This window comes from Saccopteryx bilineata, chromosome 11 (genome assembly GCF_036850765.1).
Source record: "Saccopteryx bilineata isolate mSacBil1 chromosome 11, mSacBil1_pri_phased_curated, whole genome shotgun sequence".
NCBI classification, from domain to species: domain Eukaryota; kingdom Metazoa; phylum Chordata; class Mammalia; order Chiroptera; family Emballonuridae; genus Saccopteryx; species Saccopteryx bilineata.
In genome coordinates this window covers 43,224,015-43,243,921 of record NC_089500.1, presented here as the reverse complement: position 1 = coordinate 43,243,921, position 19,907 = coordinate 43,224,015, and the positions used below count along the sequence as shown (strand labels likewise).

The following is a 19,907-nucleotide window of genomic DNA, read 5'->3' as shown; positions in this document are numbered from 1 at the left end:
TGGAAAGTGATTGCAAGATGTAATGCTTGGTCACTTGTGTGTGTGCATGCGTGCACATGTGTGTGTTTTGTGGTTGTATGTGTAGGCATGGGTAGAAAGGAGTTTCCTATAGGTGGTTTAGTTATCCAGAGTCTCCCAAAATATCTGAACATCTGTAATGCTGGCTGTCTGAAAGCATAATGGAACCTCACTACAGAACCAGCATCAATATGCCCTAGTCTCGAATTCTATCCTTGTCTCTGTTACATTCTAAGTTCTAAATTTATGATTTTCTCAGGAGTTGGCATGCTCAATTGTGAATGAAATAGAAAATGCAAGTCACTGGTATTATAGTGTTAAGCAAGCATAGCCCCTCGTCTAGTCAGTGGTAGAAATATTGGCTTGTTGAGATGATTGTCCATGGAAGCTGTGTTTGTCCACCCTCTTGTGGCTCAGGCCACTTCAGTCCAGGCCCTGCTTCTCAGAGACCCAGTGGTGCATTTTCCTTGCTTCTGATGAACATTAACAAGGGCTTCTGGTTTGGGGGATTAGGTTGAAAGTATTCTCTTTGAAGCTTTCATAAATCCAGCAAGAATTTCACAGCATTTTGAGTGCTGCAGGTGAAGAATTTAACAGCTGGTGGGAGTGTAAATTAGAGCCAATTATAACTTGATTGACCTGCCTTGACAATATAACTATTTTCCCTAATTTAAAATGCCTAGCTGGATCCTCTGGCCTGGTTAGGTGGTGATTTCAAAGGCAGAACAGTTGAAACTGGGAAATTCTGTAACAGAGCTGTGACAGTAATAAGGATTTATTTACATAGCACTCTGTTTCCCCGGGACTGGACTGACTGCGTTCAGGCTGAGGACCAGCACATTATGTCAGGAATGAAGGAGGGCCGGGCTTGCAGAAATGACCCACCGCTAGTGTCAGAAGTAGAGCATGTGTGTAAATTTTGAAAGTAGTGAAGGAATGGGGAAATTTCTCAGTTCCAGAGTATGATGCCAGTTGTCACAATATTTGTAAAGAAATCAACTGTAGAATAGAATTGAAAAGCATGGTTAATGTATTTTAGATTTTATTTCTTTGTTTTAGAGAAGGAAGAGGAGGGGGAGAGTTAAAATAATGGAGGGGTGGAGCTGGAAGCATCAACTCCCATATGTGCTTTGACTGGTCAAGCCCAGGGTTTCAAACTGGCAACCTCAGCATTCAATGTCAAATGTCAATGCTTTATCCACTGGGCCATCAGAGATCAAGTGAAAAGCATGTTCTTTAAAACAGTTTAAAAAGGAAATATGAGGCCCTGGTTGGTTTGCTCAGAGCATAGAGAATGGCCTGGCATATGGACTTCTCGGGTTTGCTCCCTGATCTGGGCTCACAGGGGAAGCAACCATCTGCTTCTCCTCGGTCCCTCTCTCCCTTATCTCCCTCTTCCTCTCTAGCAGCCAATGTCTCTATTAGTTCGAGCTTAGGCCCCAGGCACTGAGGGTAGCTTGGTTGGTTTGAGCATCTGTCCCAGACAGGCACTGCCAGGTGGATCCAGGTCAGGGAGCATGTGGGGAGTCTCTATCTCCCCTCCTCTTACTTTAAAAAAGAGACATATGAGAAATTCCCCCCGTTTTTCTCTGGTTGATTTTAGAAGCTAATTTATTCCACCACCACCACGTTACTTAAATAGGACAAGGAAGTATTGTATTTAAACTCCAGTTCAGAAGCAGCCTGCTCATTTCCTACTCCTTATTCATATGAGTTTGGGTTTATTTAACTATTTAAACTTTGTAAGGAAATAAATTAGTTGCTCAGTATTTCTTGCTTTGCTTTGAGTCAGTTTTCTGGGCCATTTTTATTCATAGAATTCTGACGCAGGTGCTCTGCATACACCATGCTTTCGGTTCCGGGAAGGCAGTGCTCCCACCCGTGTCATTAACCTGGCAGAGATTAAACAGGTGTAATCCACACTCCCACCTCTGCCACACTGAGTTTACTTGATCTGGGGCACATTGCTCTGTGGATCGCAGATTATTTTATCTGCTCAATGGAAACAAAACCTTTATGATGTTGTAGCGATTATCAAAATATGACAGATTTTCCTGCTTGACCAAACTTTACCGAGGCTCCTCTGAGTCCTCTTCCTGACTAGGTCTCGAACTCGGCCTATGAAAACTTGAACAAATATGAACATAGAGTAACAGGTTAAAACCTATTCCTAGCTGCATCCACTGATAGACCTTGAACAATCTGATGTTGTTCTTTTGGTTTGCACAAGGATGCGAAAGAAAGAATCCCTGAGCTTTCTGTCTGTCTTCGTGGCAGCCCAGATTGAATAGGGGACTACATCTGCAAAAACAAAACAAAACAAACAAACAAACAAAAAACCTATTCCTAAGATGACTCTAGCCTTCAAAAGGTACCAAACTTACTTCCTGCTTTTTGTTGTTTTTGCTTTTTTGAGACTACGGAGTCCCTGCTCAGCATTATCTCTGCTTTCCCATCTCTGACTTCAGTTAACTTTGGGCTCTTCCCTATTGAAGTAGTCTATCACTGATTCAAGTCTGCCCTTACCATCTTAACTGGTATCTGGCTTTGTTTATTTCTGACAGAAACCATATACGAAATGGCTTGCCATAATTTCTGGGAATGCAGCTGTCTGGAAATGGCAACATCCTGTTTCTACCTCTGTCAGTACCTTCTCTGCATCACTGAGGCTGCCCAGCCTTCATATTTGTTTCTCTTTTCTTGCTCCCAGTGAAGCATTGCAATGAGTGGGGGAGGGCTTTTCTTAAGATCTCATGTAGGAAGAATTTCTCTAGTGTTCTTCCTGTTGTTGAGGTTCAGAATACTAATATAATTTAGGTCTATTGTATATTAAATGTAAATTTGCAAGGCTTAGAAATTTAATCCATTTTTGGTATATAGTTCATATAAAATTAAGAAAGAAAGTTAGGACAAGAAGAATAAATAAAGACCCCTATGTCATAGCAAAAGGTATGGATACTTTCAGTTTTGATGCATTGTATCAGTATGGATACAACCCAAGTTTTACTGCCTTCAGTTTTATAACATGTTGCCAAAGGGAGCAGAAGACTGAGTCTCAAACAATCACATCAATATTCACACTTTTGGCTTATAGTGTTGCAAACTGTATTCTGAGTGTATGAACTGAGGTTAATCTCAATGGCTCTGAGCCATCAGGAAGCATCCTTTTAAGGAAGCCAAATTAAGAGTATGGCTTTGTGACAGTGCTCTCTCTCCCCCTTTAAAATTAATTCTGGATGTGGACTAGGTTTTTCTGGAAGTCTAGTCTTTATATAATGAGAACTTTCCTCGCTTATTAATGTGGTTCCCTGGGTAGCTTCCAAAGTAAAAAAAAAAAAAAAATTACTTCTAATACTGGTTGCTATGTATCCTTGTACACATCCATGAAACTGAAATTTCTTGTGGGTAACACATCTAGTTAAAAAATGACCTATAAGAATATTAAATGGCAAGCAAAGATCCCAGTAACCAGGTCCTGGGGTGCAGCCAACCCTCAAGCAATGAAATGACTTCTGCAAGCAGACTTGACTGGGCTGGACCTGTGCAGATGATGGAGGGGAGCAAGAGGTTCCAGCAGCTGCTGTCTGGTGAACTGAAACGGTGCATTCACGAGGTGGGCAGGCAGATGCCATAATAACCCACTAAGGCAGCGGTTCTGAACCTGTGGGTCACGACCCCAGCATGGTCTCCTAAAGCCATCGGAAAATACATAATGCATATCAGGTATTTACATTCCGAATCATAACTGTAGCAAAATTACAGTTATAAAGTAGCCACCAAAATTATTTTTTGGTTTGGGGTCACCACAACATGAGGAACTGTATTGCGGGGTCACGGCATTAGAAAGGTTGAGAACCACTGCACTAAGGAATAACCACATGCAACACAACAGAGCTAGGAAACCTGAGGAAACAATGGCAGTAGATGGACAAAAATCTGGGTCACAGTAAACAGGGAGAGGCAGCTCATTTATAGGAAAAGGACCTGCATGGTTCAGGGAGAGGCAGGAATCCAGACCCAAACCAAACCTGTAAACAGCAACAGGCCCAGTAGGCAGCATTCATACCTTTCAAATGTTTATTGACTGCTTCTTCTGCATACCACACTTGGCCAGGTGCTGTGTCAACCTGGGATGAGGACAGTTACTAATTTCAAGGAAATTAGAGTCTAACGGACCTGCAGTTGGTTTCTGATTATATAATACCATTTGGAATTACGGTTATTGATAACATTGACATTTATTTATTTATTTATCGTGACAGGGCCAGACACAACAAAATGATTTATGATTTTACCTTTATCATAGACAAATCTTCACAATATCATGCTGAATAAGAGCATCAAGGAATATACTTGAGGTGGTAATCACAACCATTTTGGAGAACCGTTTGGAAATATATAAAGAAAGCAGAAGTTATATATATTTTATCATTCATAGAATTACTTATTGACATATGTCCTAGAATAACACTTGCATACCCAAGGAAAGAAGTATAAGTATTTTTGTAGTAGCCTTATTGGTAATTGCAAAGCTTGGAAATAACCCAAATTGGCAGGTTCTTAGAAAGGAGTACTATACAGCATTGAAAGCTAATAAACTATATGTTGTCTATATTTAATGCATTTTCAAAGTATAATGCTGCTTTTATTTTTATTTTTATTTTTATTGTGTGTTTTTCTGAAGTTGGAAACGGGAGGCAGTCAGACAGACTCCCTCATGCGCCCGACTGGGATCCACCCGACATGCCCACCAGGGGGCGATGGTCCGCCCATCTGGTGCGTTGCTCTGTTGCAACCAGAACCATTCTAGGGCCTGAGGCAGAGGCTATAGAGCCATCCACAGCGCTTGGGCCAAGTTTGCTCCACTGGGTCCTCGGCTGCGGGTGGGGAAGACAGAGACAGAGAGGAAGAAGAGAGGGAGGGGTGGAGAAGCAGATGGGCACTTCTCCTGTGCGCCCTGGCCAGGAATCGAACCAGGACTCCTGCACGCCAGGCCAACGCTCTACCACTGAGCAAACTGGCCAGGGCAGTAATGCTGCTTTTAAAAAGTAAATTGCAGGATGTTATATGCATTATGATATAATTCATGTAAGTTACCAAAACATCCATGCACAGAATCCTGCATCCACCTAGTCCTGGCTTGCCAGTCTGAGCTTGGAAACCCCCTGCGCATTGGCTTCTAAATTTCCTGTCTGTATTCTACACCCTTGTTCTTTGTGATCTAGGCTCAGCTTTGCATGTGTTCCCATCTGTATGAGATACATAGTAGTGTCCCTCATGAAGAACTGACAAGGAGTCCTTGCTGGAGAAGTTTCACAAAAATTCCCCACTCTCCATTTCTGTTGTCTCCTACATGAAGAGCCTGGTCAGGTTTCAGGGATTCCTTGCATCAAGATGTACATATACAGGCCCTGGCCAGTTGGCTCAGCGGTAGAGCATTGGCCTGGCTTGCGGGGGACCCAGGTTCGATTCCCAGCCAGGGCACAGGGCACAGGGCACATAGGAGAAGCGCCCATTTGCTTCTCCACCCCCCTCCTTCCTCTCTGTCTCTCTCTTCCCCTCCCGCAGCCAAGGCTCCATTTGGAGCAAAGATGGCCCGGGCGCTGGGGATGGCTCCTTGGCCTCTGCCCCAGGCGCTAGAGTGGCTCTGGTCGCGGCAGAGTGACGCCCCGGAGGGGTAGAGCATCACCCCCTGGTGGGCAGAGCTTCGCCCCTGGTGGGCGTGCCGGCTGGATCCCGGTCGGGCGCATGCGGGAGTCTGTCTGACTGTCTCTCCCCGTTTCCAGCTTCAGAAATAAATAAATAAATAAATAAATAAATAAATAAATAAATAAAGATGTACATATACATGCACGTGCACAGGCATGCGCACTTGGGAGGGGCTCTGTCCTGTAACCGCTCCCAGAGTCTTGCAAAGTCTCCCAGAGTCCCTTGCGGGGAGTTTGCCCTGGTAGGTGCGCATGCTCCAATGGAGACGGATGCCCCCAACGGCAGTACTGGCTGGACACGCGCAGACATGGCGACCTCTGGAGTCCGTTAGGAAAACAAACTGGTAAGGGATGCATCTACTCTTACCCCTCAGGATTAGCTCCCTTCACTGTTGTTCTCATTGTGGGCTATTTGCGCCCGGGGCTGCGTTCCTGGTCTCCCACGCAGTTAGCCTCGCCTGGTGTTGACACCAGGGAATTGGCACCTCTGGCAGCCCGGTCATGCGGTTCAGTGATTGCGGAGTCTACATTGGGGTCTAATAATTTGTGTGATCTATTAAACTCTGAGAGTTATTTGTGTCTCCTGTATTTTGAGTAATACATAAGCTCTGGGGCAGTTCTTCTGGGTTTGCAAATAGTCCTTTTGTTCAGTGAGAAGAGACTCAGGTCATTGCAAATGAGTGGAAATGAGTGAAGCTTTCATGTACATCCTCCTAGTTTCACTGATGTTTTCCTTTCTATGGTTGAACTCAGGCAACAGTTACATTCAAATTATCCACTTTTCAATGGACTAAAGTATTCTTCTGACTGGAATAGTAATGAAGTCTGTTGTCACATCATGGATTTACAAGCATACATGTTGTTTGCGTATACTGTATTATTGGTTGATGAGAATCTGATGAGGGTACTCTAATGACTGGGCTGAGGCCACAGAGCCATCCTCAGCACCCGGGCCATCTTTGCTCCAATGGAGCCTTGGCTGCAGGAGGGGAAGAGAGAGACAGAGAGGAAGGAGAGGGGGAGGGATGGAGAAGCAGATGGGCACTTCTGTGTGCCCTGGCCGGGAATCGAACCCAGGACTCCTGCATGCCAGGCCGATGTTCTACCACTGAGCCAATGGCCAGGGCCGAGAATCCATTTTTAAAGTACAGGGAAGAGGCTTTCTGAATAGAATTTTTGGGAATATTTCCCACAAATTATTTTAGAAATTGTTTTAAAGTATATATAATTTATACTATTTAACAAAGCTGGTTATATCCCTTTCCCAAAGAATTTGTGCTTTTGAAATGTGTGTAAGCTGGTAAGGAGGTAGCAACAGGAATATAGATTCTATGAGACAAACAGGACATGTGTGATTTAAGAGCAGACACTGAGAATCTCATGAGCTCTTTTAATAGGGATGCTGATGGACATGTTGGTGGCTGCCATTAACCTCAATCCCAGAAGGCCACAGAATCAGCACTCATGGCACTTAACAACACTTTCCGGGCTCAAGAAGAAACACACCAAAGGTCCTGGCTGTGCACAACAATCCTATCCTTCTGCAGGACTGAGCTTAGCAGGGCAAGACCACCAGGAGTCAGGACAGGACAGTTGGGTCTTCTTTTGAGGGACGGGCACCTGAGACATGCAGCAGGAGTAGAATGTCCCCCTTTTCTGGGGCTACACAGGTCATTGTCTGTGTGAGTCTCTGCCAAGAGCTTCTCTAGAAAAAGAGAACACTGGTGGTCCCTGTTGGGTGCTGAGCGCAGACCTTTCTGTAGGACTCGCTATGCAGGTGCTGCCACTAGTAGTTGGAGGTCCAGGTTAGTGCACTCCCTGGGCTGGTGCTGTAAGGATAGGGGTACTCGACCCTGGAAGTTGGTGTCAGTCTCTCTGTGGCTTCTTCTTTAGATCCTTGGTTATAGTACTTGAGTTTAACTAACCTTCTGTTGATTATTCATGCTGATTGCTTCTATTTTAGTTGTTAATTTGTTTTGATGCTTGGAGGAGGTGATTGTAGCTTCTACCTACTTCATAGCCATTTGGGACCCTTGATCCACTCTCTTATGCCACTGTGCAACTAATGGCAGCCAGTGGTTCATGAGCAGAAATATTCAGCTTACTTCTGTCTGAATTCCACACTCAGAGCATTTTAACAAGTAAAAATAGTCATTTTAATCCCCTGTGGTTTAGCATAGTTGTTATACAACAACAGGTAATAAAAATGATTGACACAGCCTGACCAGGCGGTGGCGCAGTGGATAGAGTGTCGAACTGGGATGCGGAGGACCCAGGTTTGAGACCTGAGGTCAGCAGCTTGAGTGCGGGCTCATCTGGTTTGAGCAAAGCTCACAAGCTTGGACCCAAGGTCGCTGGCTCCTGCAAGGTGTTACTTGGTCTGATGAAGTCCCATGGTCAAGGCACATATGAGAAAGCTATCAATGAACAACTAAGGTGTCGCAACGAAAAAGCTGATGATTGATGCCTCTCATCTCTCTTTGTTCCTGTCTGTCTGTCCCTATCTGTCCCTCTCTCTGACTCTCTCAATCTATCTCTGTAAAAATAAATAAAATAATAAAAATAATAAAATAAATATAAAAACAATGATTGACACAAATACCGACCATCTTCCCCATTGGAATGTTTTCTCTGGAAACCAAACCACCCAACTAGTAGGAGAATCAGGGCTGACATTGCTTTCAAGGATATCCAGGCCTACATTTCTAGGTATTTTCTAATTTGATCAGGTATCCGCCCTCCTTGCCAATCTGAGAAGCCATTGCTCTCAGTTTATCTCTTTAAGCATCATTATCTCATTGTCAAAGATGCTTTTGTTAGTTCTGATTCATCTAAATTTTACATCAAATCACAGCCAGTATATCAGATAGTGGGTCTCCAGAAGTCACTCTGTGTGGTCTCAAGCAAAATCATAGAGTCCTTGCATGTGTCCTTGCAGAGCTGGGCAGTGGGATGCTAGCACAAATACGCAAATATGATATAGTCCCAGCCCACACAGATCTTACAATGTGTTAGGGGGAACAAAGTCACATGCCAATAATTATAATTCATCTCTGATCTGATGCATGCCTTGAAATCCAGGCACGCTGATTTTTGTTTTGGAGGAAAAATTTATATGGAGAAGGACATTTGATCTTGGCCTGGAAGGTAGGAGCTTGGCAGGAGGGGATATTTATTGAAGTCATTCTAACCAGAGAGACTATAGAGTGAAAATTTCTGATGAGCTTGGAGTGGGTTCTGATGTACATCTTTGGACACTCAGTCCTTAGAATATGAGTTTAAAATGTTTCTTTTGTAAAACTGGTGAGCTTTGGAAGGTTGAGGGGGTGGTGATCACCTCTGTGTTTATATATTTGGTCATGGATCCTGTTTTTCCTCCCATCCCACATGCTGGAACCCTTTGATCTCAGACTGCTGATACCTTGTGGGAGACAATAATGGTTGTGTGACTGAAAGCACGCAATTAGAGAAAGGCTGCTTGGTTTCCTGAGAAGAATCTTATCACTTCACCACTTAAAAACAAAGACATACATAAATGCTCTTTGTTTGATTGTTTTAAGAGGAAAAAGGCTCCCCAACTCTTAGAAAGTGTTGACATGGGCAGAAAGAAAGAAAAAGTATTTGGGGAGATGTTTTTCCTGGTACCAGAGATCAAAGTAGGGGTGTTTCCCAAAACCCTCAGAAGGATTTTTCATGTGGGGGCAAAGCAAGAGTATCTCAGTCTGCTTTGTGTGCCCAGATTAATTGCATATTCTCTCCATCACAAATTAAGCATTCCTTCTTGGCAGTAATAACTTTATTTTTTATTATTATTTATTTTATTTAAGTAGGAGAAGGGGAGTTAGTGAGACTATCTCCCACATGTGTCCCAACAAGAAACCATCCACCAACCCATGTTTTGGGCTGATACTAGAATCAACCAGGCTATTTTTAGTGCCTGAGGCTGACTCTTGAACTAACCGAACTATCCTTACGGCCCGGAACCAATGCTGAAACCAACTGAGCCACTGACTGTGGAAGGGCAGAGAGAGAGAAGGAGAAAGGGAGGTGAGAGTAGCAGGTGGTCACTTCTCTGTGTGCCTTGATTGGACTAGAACCTGGGGTGTCCATCCACTGGGCTGACTGACACTCGATCCACTGAGCCACCAGCCAGGGCTCCAGTTTTCCCCTTAGCTGAGTTTATTGTGAAAGAATTTTCTGAGGTCTTAATAAAGTGTACTTCTTTAAAGTTTCGCAATCTGAATATTTACCAACAGGTTGCTATTTTATGCTGTGCTGTGTGATAGGTGCTAAGAAGTTGAAAATGAGGGTGAGAACCTGGATTCTGTGAGAGATCTGCTGAACTCTGCAACCCAAGGGGTGCATCAAGGAGTGAGTGGCCCTCTCTTTGCCCCTGAGAAGCAAGTAGTTGGCTGGGGAGAAAGACAGTGCATGGTGTGGACGTTCAGGGGCAAAGATCTGTAACTGTCGGTGTTCTGTGTTACCTCAAGTTGAGTTGGCTCCAACTCCGGGCAACTGTTGCTTATTCAAGAGGTTAGATCTCTAACTTTTCTTTTTGTGTTATTTATTTTGGGGTTTCCATATCAGAATTATGTTAGCTCTATAAAATAATGTGGAAAGCTTTTTGTTTTGAAAGTAAAGTTTTATATTTCTTATTCTTAATTGACCTAACAAATATTTTGTTCAAAATAATAGTATGCAAAGCTTTATTAAATGACATGGATTATTTTGTATAAACCGAGGAATTATTTGTTTCTTACCTGTGTGTGCACAGCTAATGGGAACACTGTACGGGTCTGATACCATGCTTGGAGATACTTTGTTGACAATATACCTTTCCACCCCCACTGTCCTTATTTCTTCCGTGGTTATTTGTTTATTTAGGTCTTTTGCTTCTTCAAAAGGGGATTTTGCCAATTTATATATTTTTTAGAAACAGCTATTTCAGCAAGTATTCTAGGTTTTCTCTTTTAAATGATTTCTTCTATATCTGTTACATCCCTGTCTCACTTATAATTTCATCTTTCATTGTCTTTACTGAATTAAGTACAGGACTGTCAGTTGTGTGTGTTTTTTTTTTTATTTTACTCACCTTTCAACAACATGCACATGCTCTTTCTCTTATTGACAAGCAGAGGGCAGAAACTGTTTTAGTAGCTCTGTCAGACACCATGGGGAGGTCCCTCTGTGAGAGGAATGAACACCCAGGTGCATTATTCTACGGCACGCATCTCCTTCTGTGGAGCTAGAGCTTTTGGCTGTGAGATGGAATCAACTTCTCCAGTTTCCCAGTTGTGTCTTTTATCATCCCTAAGGTCTCAGTTAGTTTTGATGAGGATGATGAGTGTTGAGAAAATGTGTCACACTTCAGAATTTCATGTTGCACACATATTTGCTAACGATGCTGGACTCATGAAGGAACTGTGAATTAGAAATACATCTGTTTTCAGATAGGATGGGGGTGTAATCCACTGTAATCTTTTTGTCCAGCTTTATGCCTTATGTCAGATGTACTGGTGTCCTATTTGACAAGACTAGCTATTTCCTATAGTTGTCAAAGACAGTGGGGATGTATTCTCCGAGAGGTGTGCTGGTGTGTAACTGATTAGTAGGCAAGTTTCACCTACAGCTCCATCTTCCACAACCACGTACCTGCTGACCTGCATCTAGGCCACTCTCTGGGGGGCTCATGGCTTTGGCTGGGCACAGAGGCAAGAAGTATTGGGGTTTGGGGCACCAGGGACTCTGTCCACACCACCTAGCAGACAGTAGACTGGAAGCTAAGCCAAGCCACAGACAGGACCCCAAACTGTAGGGAACTCCCATGTTTGCATTTCAGTGGGGATCCTTGAAGGCTAGAACATCTCATTAGCATAAAAGAAACAATGTTACAATAATGAATTCAGAAACTGGAAATGGTAGGTGGTTTCTTTGTCTATAACCATTTGTACAATACAATGCATATTACTTCAAGTAGTAAACCAAAACTTGTATATAGAGTGGTTTTCATGAGGCAGGCACCTAGCACAAAACCAGGATTTAAATCCTACTTCTTCATTAATTAATCTTTCACCACAGCAGGCCATAGTGCAGTGGATAGTTTATCGGCCTGGGATGTGGAAAACCCAGGTTCAAAGCCTCATGGTCATCAACTTGAGCGCAGGTTCATACTGATTGATCTCTGGCTCACCAACTTGAGTGCGGGTTTGATGGCTTGAGAGTGAGATCATACACATGACCCCATGGTCGTTGGCTTGAGCCCAAAGCACACCAGCTTGAAGCCCAAGGTCACTGGCTTGGGCAAGGGGTCACTGGTTCGGTGGAGCCTCCCAGTCAAGGCACATATGAGAAAGCCATCAATGAACAACTAAAGAGCCACAGCTATGAGTTCATGCTTCTCATCTCTCTCCCTTATTGTCTATGTATCCCTATCTGTTACGTTGATTGCACTCTCTGAAAAAAACAAGAGAAAGAAAGGAATGAAAAATCAGTGATTCTCGGTCTCTTTTAATCTTTCTGAAATTTAGTTTCAATACCACCAAAGTGTAAATAGTACCTCCATAGCAGGATTATTACAATGATGTACATCAATGAGATTAAATGGAAAACGATAGTAAGGTGGTTTGAACTGTAAACTAACTTGAAAATGAAAGTTATTCATGCAACAAACATTTGTACAGGGACAATCCACTGTATTACACTTTGTCACATAAACCGGTTAAGGGTTATAGCAGTTTCCCCGGTGTATCATTAAATGTCTCTTACTCTTTTAGTCAATCAGGTGAGAAATTTCCATGGGAAATAATTCTACTTAATAGAGTAATATTTTCTTATTTTCTGGGTGTTAGAAATAATAAGGATTTTAAGACATCAGGGAACATAAAGATTTTTAAACATTTGTTTCATTATTTTGTTAATAAAAAGAGAACTGTACAAGGGTGTGTGCTTCATTCAGAAATAATGAGAGAAAGTGTGCACAGTTAGCAAGGTTAAGTGAAATTAAACTGGCCTGTAATTTTTGTATTAAACTGCTGGCAGTTGGGAACCAATATTAGGAACTACTCATTAAATAAATTACCTAGATTAAGGAGTTTACTATGATTTATAAACACAAAGAGAAAAAATGTGGTCCCTTGAAGACTGGTGCAAGGATTCTGACTGGGTAGCCCTAGATCCTGGCTCCACTGCGGACTGAGACTATGGCTAGGTCCTGCCGGCACGTTCAACAAGGGAATTATAGTCGGGCTTGCACCCAGGATGTTCCTGCCTCTTTAATGTGTGTGAGCTCTGCCTAGCATGTGAACTCCCGGAACCAAGTTTCTTTCTCTCTAAGAGGATTAATAGCATCATCTGGACTGTTTCACAGGGCTGTGGTGGTGGTTTCATTCAACATGAACATTACAAGGAAAGCTGGGACCCAGAGGCTTGGTGAGTTCTTCCCACATGTCACCGGGACTTGTGGACAGTCACCTGGGGATTCTGTTCAAATGCAGAGTGCGGTTCAGGGGCATCCAGCCTGGTCCTGATTGAGACAAGCTCCCAAGTGATGCTGCTGCAGCCCCTGCCTGTGTAGGGGTCACACCTTGAGTAGCGAGGACAACAATAACAAAAAGTTAGGCCCATTTAATCTCAAGGCCTGGAATAAAGCTCTCAGATAAGGCTTCTTCTAGCTGCTCAATAAGTTATGAAAAAGGAGTTCCCTGTGCTTTTTCCTGAACTCTCTAGTGTCAGTTTCCCCTTGAGGCTGGCTTTTCTCATGCTACCAAAGCAACTGCCCATAGTCCCTGGGACTCTGGTTCACATCGTTGGCTGTGGCCCACAGAAAACTTTCTGATATTACCAGCAAAAGTCCTCAGAGTCATTCTGGTTGTCCAGGTGAAGTAAACCGATCGGCTTAACCCAGAGCACAGGCCCCACTTGTGGAGCTGAAATTCCCAGAACCAAGTGGAATTCTGGGTATGAAAAGAGGAAAGTAAGTACTGGAATGTTTTCTGTAAAGTCATAGAAGATAAACGTTTGTTTTGTTTTGTTTTTCTTTTCTTTTTTTTTTTTTTACGAATTATGTTTTATCACATGTAATTTCAGATATGAAATATTCTAAACAGTTGGCATACTTACCCATCTGGTTTTGCAAACTTAGCTCTGAGTCAGGAAATAGCAATTTTTCTTGTATGTATTTTGGAGATCATGACACTGTTTTAGAGATTCCAGATACATACATATTTTTCTTATTAGTTTTAATACCTTTAATGGATTTTAGTGAATAATATCTTTAAAAAACCATGAGCAAATCCACAGCAAAAGAAAATCCGTTAACATGTTTTGTTGTTTATTAAATTTAGTCTTAAATTTAACTGTGCTGTCCAGCTAGTCTTGGAGGGGAGTAAGGGCAGTAGGGAGCCAAAGAATTTTCATAAATGAGATACTAAGAAAGTGAAGTGTAAGGTCAGACTGGGCATGGGGTGCTCTCCTCCGGACAGGAAGAATGGTTAGTTGGTTATGACAAAATATCAAATGTAGGAGACTTGTCCACAACTAGCAGTGGTGAACTTCTTGCTACTCTTGCCATTCTTTGCCCAAAGTTTGCATGATATCATTCTTTCACTCTGACAACAACCATGTACTGGCTACCCAACCAGCCAGCCCTAGCAGTGCAGGTGAAAACTTTGCGTTGTAGCCACCATTTAAGATGGAAGAGGTTCCAGGGTTGGGATGAAGAGGTCATCAAGATTTCTCCCCACAAGTGGACCTGCCCCAGTGCCGTGATTTTGGTGATTTCCCCATCCTGGACATATATTAATTCTAAGAAAGTAAGAATCCTGATCAGATTCTTTCTCCCCAGAGCTAGGAACACAGCAGTTTACTAGAATTTTGTGTACAGACAGCTGCTATAGACCCAAGAGTCTGCTGTATGGAGACAGAGTTGTGTACAAGCATTTCATATAGACCCAAGACTGTGTGATATATGGCAGTGACTATGTATATGTAGGGGTTGGCCATATAGCTAGGAGCTGATGTGGCACAAGGTGCCGAGTCTATGGATCTGTGTATTGGTCCCTGCAAAACCTAGCTATTTTTTAGGTAGTGTGTAAAAATAATTTAACCTTATCCTTAGTGTAAAAGGGTTTTATTGAAATTGAGAGTAATTATGGGAACCCTGAACCTGCAGTCGGTGCTTGAAATGGGGTTGCCTTGTAGTCTTTCCCTTAATTTTGTCTTTGACAACAGAAGTGGGATGCCCTAGAGCAGGGGTAGTCAACCTCTTTATACCTACCACCCACTTTTGTACCTCTGTTAATAGTAAAATTTTCTAACCGCCCACCTGTTCCACAGTAATGGTGACTTATAAAGTAGGAAGGTAACTTTACTTTATAATATATATAAAGCAGAGTTACAGGAAGTTAAAGCATATAATAATAATTACTTACCAAGTACTTTATGTCGGAATTTCGCTCCGTTTGGCAGAATAAATCTTTATAAAACAACTTACTATAGTTAAATCTCTCTTTTTATTTACACTTTCATTGCTCCACTACCACCCACCATGAAAGCTGGAATGTCCGCTAGTGGGCGCTAGGGACCAGGTTGACTACCACTACCATAGAGTGACCCTGAATCTCTGAAATACTGATTTGAAGAAGAAAGGATGAGCGTCCTGGTCTTGCAGTGTCTTTGATTTCTGAATGGCTACCTGGTCAACCATGGTATGGAACTGCACTTTGCTGGTCTCAGTTACTAGAGGTGAAAGTTACCAATGGAATTTTGATATAAATTCAGCTCCCAAGGAATAGGCTCACTGGACATATGAGGAAATGCAAAGTAGTAAGAAATAATCATATACAATACCTTGGCTGCTATTATCCAAAATAGCAAAACTGAAAGTAAAGATGTTGGGGCAGATCCCCAGTGTAAGCCAAGCTCCGATTTCAGCCAATCTGAGTCATGACTGCTAGCCTCAGGGATGACAGCAGGTAACAGCTTCAGGAATTCTGGTCACTGGGAACTAAGTCCCTGTGGGGAACAGTCAAAGCCAAAACACTAGTGAAACCATGCGTTCTTGTGTAAGGTGCTGTCGTACTGTGCAAGAATCTTTACTAAAATGTGTTATGAGTGACTAACTTCATGGTGGTATCTTTGGTTTTAGATGCTGCAGAGAAAGAGCATGTTTGGGTTAACAGTGGACCCTGCTCACAACTGAACAATCACAGGTGCTATATTGATTCATTCACCGAGTAGGTGATTCCCAAAAGCACACCTAGTCTAGTGGATTGGATTAAAAGCTCTGAGATGTGCATTTACCCTGAAAAGGCGGACTGTCCAACTTTCCGTATAAATATCTAGAGAAACAACTCAGATGAAACTGTTGACAGGCTTCATATGCAAACCATGCTTGGATGATTGCGGTATTTATATGCTGAGTATGCCCCTCACCCAAGGCATAGTAAATGCTATGATTAAAGGGCTCCTTTTGCATAGATATTCATGTTGCTGCTCCACTTTTTATGTAGCCACAGTCCATGAAAACCTGTCAGATTCCGTATCTGAGCTTCCCTTACAGGTGTTACAGATATTTAAAAACTTAGAATGGTTCATAAGAAAATTGGTAAGGAAAAAGGAAGATTTAAGGGAGTCCATCCAGGAGGGTGGAAATGCTTAGATTATTGTTGAGAAATGGGATGAGTGAAGTGGACGTGGATGAGGTGAAATGGGTTTTAAGGCAGCACTATTGTTTGTTGTGTGGACCACCTGGAGCCCCTACTGGTTCCCAGCATTAAAGGGCCATAAAGAATTTGCTCTATTAAACCCAGGGTGGAGGAATTTGAAAAGCTGGAAGGCAAAGGTGACAATGAGCAACCTGGCCTGCAATCACCTGCAGTGATGGGCTCACTTACCATTGGTGAAAACTGACAGGGGAGCCAGGGCCTTCTGGCTCAGCACCCAGCTGGGGACTCAAGGCCAAATGTACATGAGTGTGTAAGATGGCTGGTGGGGTTGAGGGAGACAATAATCTCCTGAGGCTTCACAACAGGGGATCCCAATGCACTGTCATTCTAAAATGGTTGGTAAAATCTAAAAAGATGTATAGCTACATTGGGAAGATATGGAGAGGCAGTGGTTGGGTACATATATTCAAAGAAAACATCTCCAGGTTATCTTGTCATTCAATTATGTTACATACCCATCACCCAAAGTCAAATTGTCCTCCCTCAGTCACTTTCTATCTGGTTTTCTTTGTGCTCCTCCCCTCCCCCCTCCCTCCCTCTGCTCCCCCACTCCCCCGTAACCACCACAGTCTTGTCCGTGTCTCCTAGTCTCGTTTTTATGTCCCACCTATGTATGGATTCATGCAGTTCTTAGTTTTTTCTAATTTACTTATTTCACTCCGTATAATGTTAGCAAAATCCATCCATTTTGTTGTAGTCAGGTATTGTAATGCCCCCAGCTTTGTTCTTTTTCCTTAGGATTGCTTTGGCTATTCGGGGCTTTTATAGTTCCATATAAATCTGATGACTTTTTTTGTTCCATTTCTTTAAACAATGTCATTGGAATTTTTATGGGAATTGCATTAAATTTGTATATTGCTTTGGGTAATTTGGTCAATTTGATTATATTTATTTTTCTTATCCAAGAACAGGGAAAATATTTTCCACTTCATTGTATCTTTTTCAATTTCCCTTAACAGTGCTTTGTAGTTTTCATTATATAGATCCTTTACATTCTTTGTTAGGTTTATTCCTAGGTATTTTTGTTGTTGTTGCAACCGTGAAGGGGATTTTTTTTTTGAGTTCACTTTCTAATGTTTCGTTGTTGAAATATAGAAAGGCTATGGACTTTTGTATATTTATTTTGTATTCTGCGACCTTACTGTATTGGTTTATTGTTTCTAGTAATCTTTTTGTGGAGGCTTTGGGGTTTTTGATGTACAGGATCATATCATCTGCAAAAAGTGAAACCTTTACTTTTTCTTTTCTGATATGAATGCCTTTTATTTCTTTCTCTTGTCTGATTGCTCTGGCTAGAACTTCTAGCACCATGTTGAATAAGAGTGGAGAGAGTGGATAACCCTGTCTTGTTACTGATTTAAGGGGGAATGTGCTCAATTTTATGCCATTTAATATGATGTTAGCTGATGGTTTTTCATAAATGGCCTTTATCATGTTGAGATATTTTTCTTCTATACCCATTTAGCTGAGTGTTTTAAACATAAAACTGTGTTGTATTTTATCAAATGCCTTTTCTGCATCTATTGATAAGATCATGTGGTTTTTGTTCTGTTTTGTTACTATGGTGTATTATGTTAACCGTTTTACTTATATTGAACCATCCTTGAGATTCTGGGATGAATCCCACTTGATCATGATGTATTATTTTTTAATATCTTGTTGTATTTGATTTGCTAGTATTTTCTTTAGTATTTTAGCATCTGTATTCATTAGAGATATTGGTCTGTAGTTTTCTTTTTTTGTGCCATCCTTGCCAGGTTTCGGTATGAGGGTTATGTTGGCCTCATAAAATGTGTTTGGAAGTATTGCTTCTTCTTCAATTTTTTGGAAGACTTTGAGTAGAATAGGAACAAGTCTTCTTTGAATGCTTGATAGAATTCAGTAGTATAGCCATCTGGCCCTGGACTTTTATTTTTGGGGAGGTCTTTAATAGTTTTTTCTATTTCCTCCCTGCTGATTGGTCTTTTTAGGCTTTCTGCTTCTTCATGACTCAGTCTAGGAAGATTGTATTGTTCTAGGAATTTATCCATTTCTTCTCAATTGTTGAATTTGATGGCATATAGTTTTTTATAGTATTCTACAATAACTGTTTGTATATCTATGATATCTGTGTTGATTTCTCCTGTTTCATTTTGGATTTTGTTTTTATGAGTCTTTTCTCTTATTTCCTTAGTGAGTCTTGCCAAGAATTTGTCAATTTTGTTGATCTTTTCAAAGAACCAGCTTTTTGTTTTATTAATTTTTGCTATAGTTTTTCTGTTCTCTATTTCATTTATTTCTGCCCTGATTAGTATTGTTTCCTTTCTTGAGCTGGTTTTGGGTTATCTTTGTTCTTCTTTTTCTAGTTCCTTAAGATGTGAAGTTAAGTGGTTTACTTGGGCTCTCTCTTGTTTGTTCATATAGGACTGAAGTGATATGAACTTCCCTCTTATTACTGCTTTTGCTGCATCCCAGAGATTCTGATATGTTGTATTGTTATTTTCATTTGTCTGTATATATATTTTGATCTCTGCACTTATTTCTTCTTTGACTCACTCATTTTTTTGAAGTATATTTAATTTCCATGTTTTCGTGTTTTTTTTTACCTCTTTTTTGCAGTTGAATTCTAGTTTCAAGGCTTTATGATCAGAAAATATGCTTGGTACAATTTCAATTTTTCTGAATTTGCTGATGTTATTTTTTGTGGCACAACATATGTTCATTTCTTGAGAATGTTCCAAGTACACTAGAGAAAAATGTATACTCTGGCACTTTGGGATGAAATGTCCTGTAGATGTCTATCATATCCAATTGTTCTACTATTTCATTTAAGGCCAATATTTCTTTACTGATTTTCTATTTGGATGAATGATCTAGAGCTGTCAGCGGTGTATTGAGGTCTCCAAGTATGATTGTATCTTTGTCAGTTTTTGTTTTTAGGTTCATCAGTAGCTGCTTTTTATATTTTGGTGCTCCTTGGTTTGGTGCATATATATTAAGAAGTATTATGTATTCTTGATTCAGTGTTCCCCTAATCATTATGAAATGACCATTGTTGTCTTTGATTACTTTTGCTATCTTGTAGTCAGCATTGTTAGATACGAGTATTGCTACACCTGCTTTTTTTATGTTATTTTCTTGGAGTATTGTTTTTTATCCTTTCACTTTGAATTTGTTATTGTCCTTGTTGCTTAGATGTGTTTCTTGTAGGCAGCATACAGTTGGATTTTTTTAAATCCATTCTGCTACTCTGTGTCTTTTTCTTGGTGAGTTCAATCTCAAAGACTCTTATATTGAACATTTTGAAGATTTTTATGCATGACTATCTTGGTATCTCTGATTCACAAAGCAATTTACAATGGAGTGTTCTTGTCCCCAATTTGCAACTGGAAAAAAACAAAAACACAAGACAAAACAATAGCCCCTCAAGCCAAAAACAACAAAAAGATCCCCAACAAAACAGGTGCAGTACAATAAT

At 41.3% G+C, this 19,907-nt stretch overlaps 1 non-coding gene across 1 annotated transcript; it reads left to right on the top strand.

Annotated features, from left to right (window-relative positions):
- Nucleotides 1–2,192: 2,192 nt before the first annotated feature.
- On the top strand, nucleotides 2,193–2,321 carry LOC136315818 (small nucleolar RNA SNORA31). Its single transcript, XR_010727597.1, has one exon. It is a non-coding gene; the product is annotated as a small nucleolar RNA SNORA31 (small nucleolar RNA).
- The last annotated feature ends 17,586 nt before the right edge of the window (nucleotides 2,322–19,907 follow it).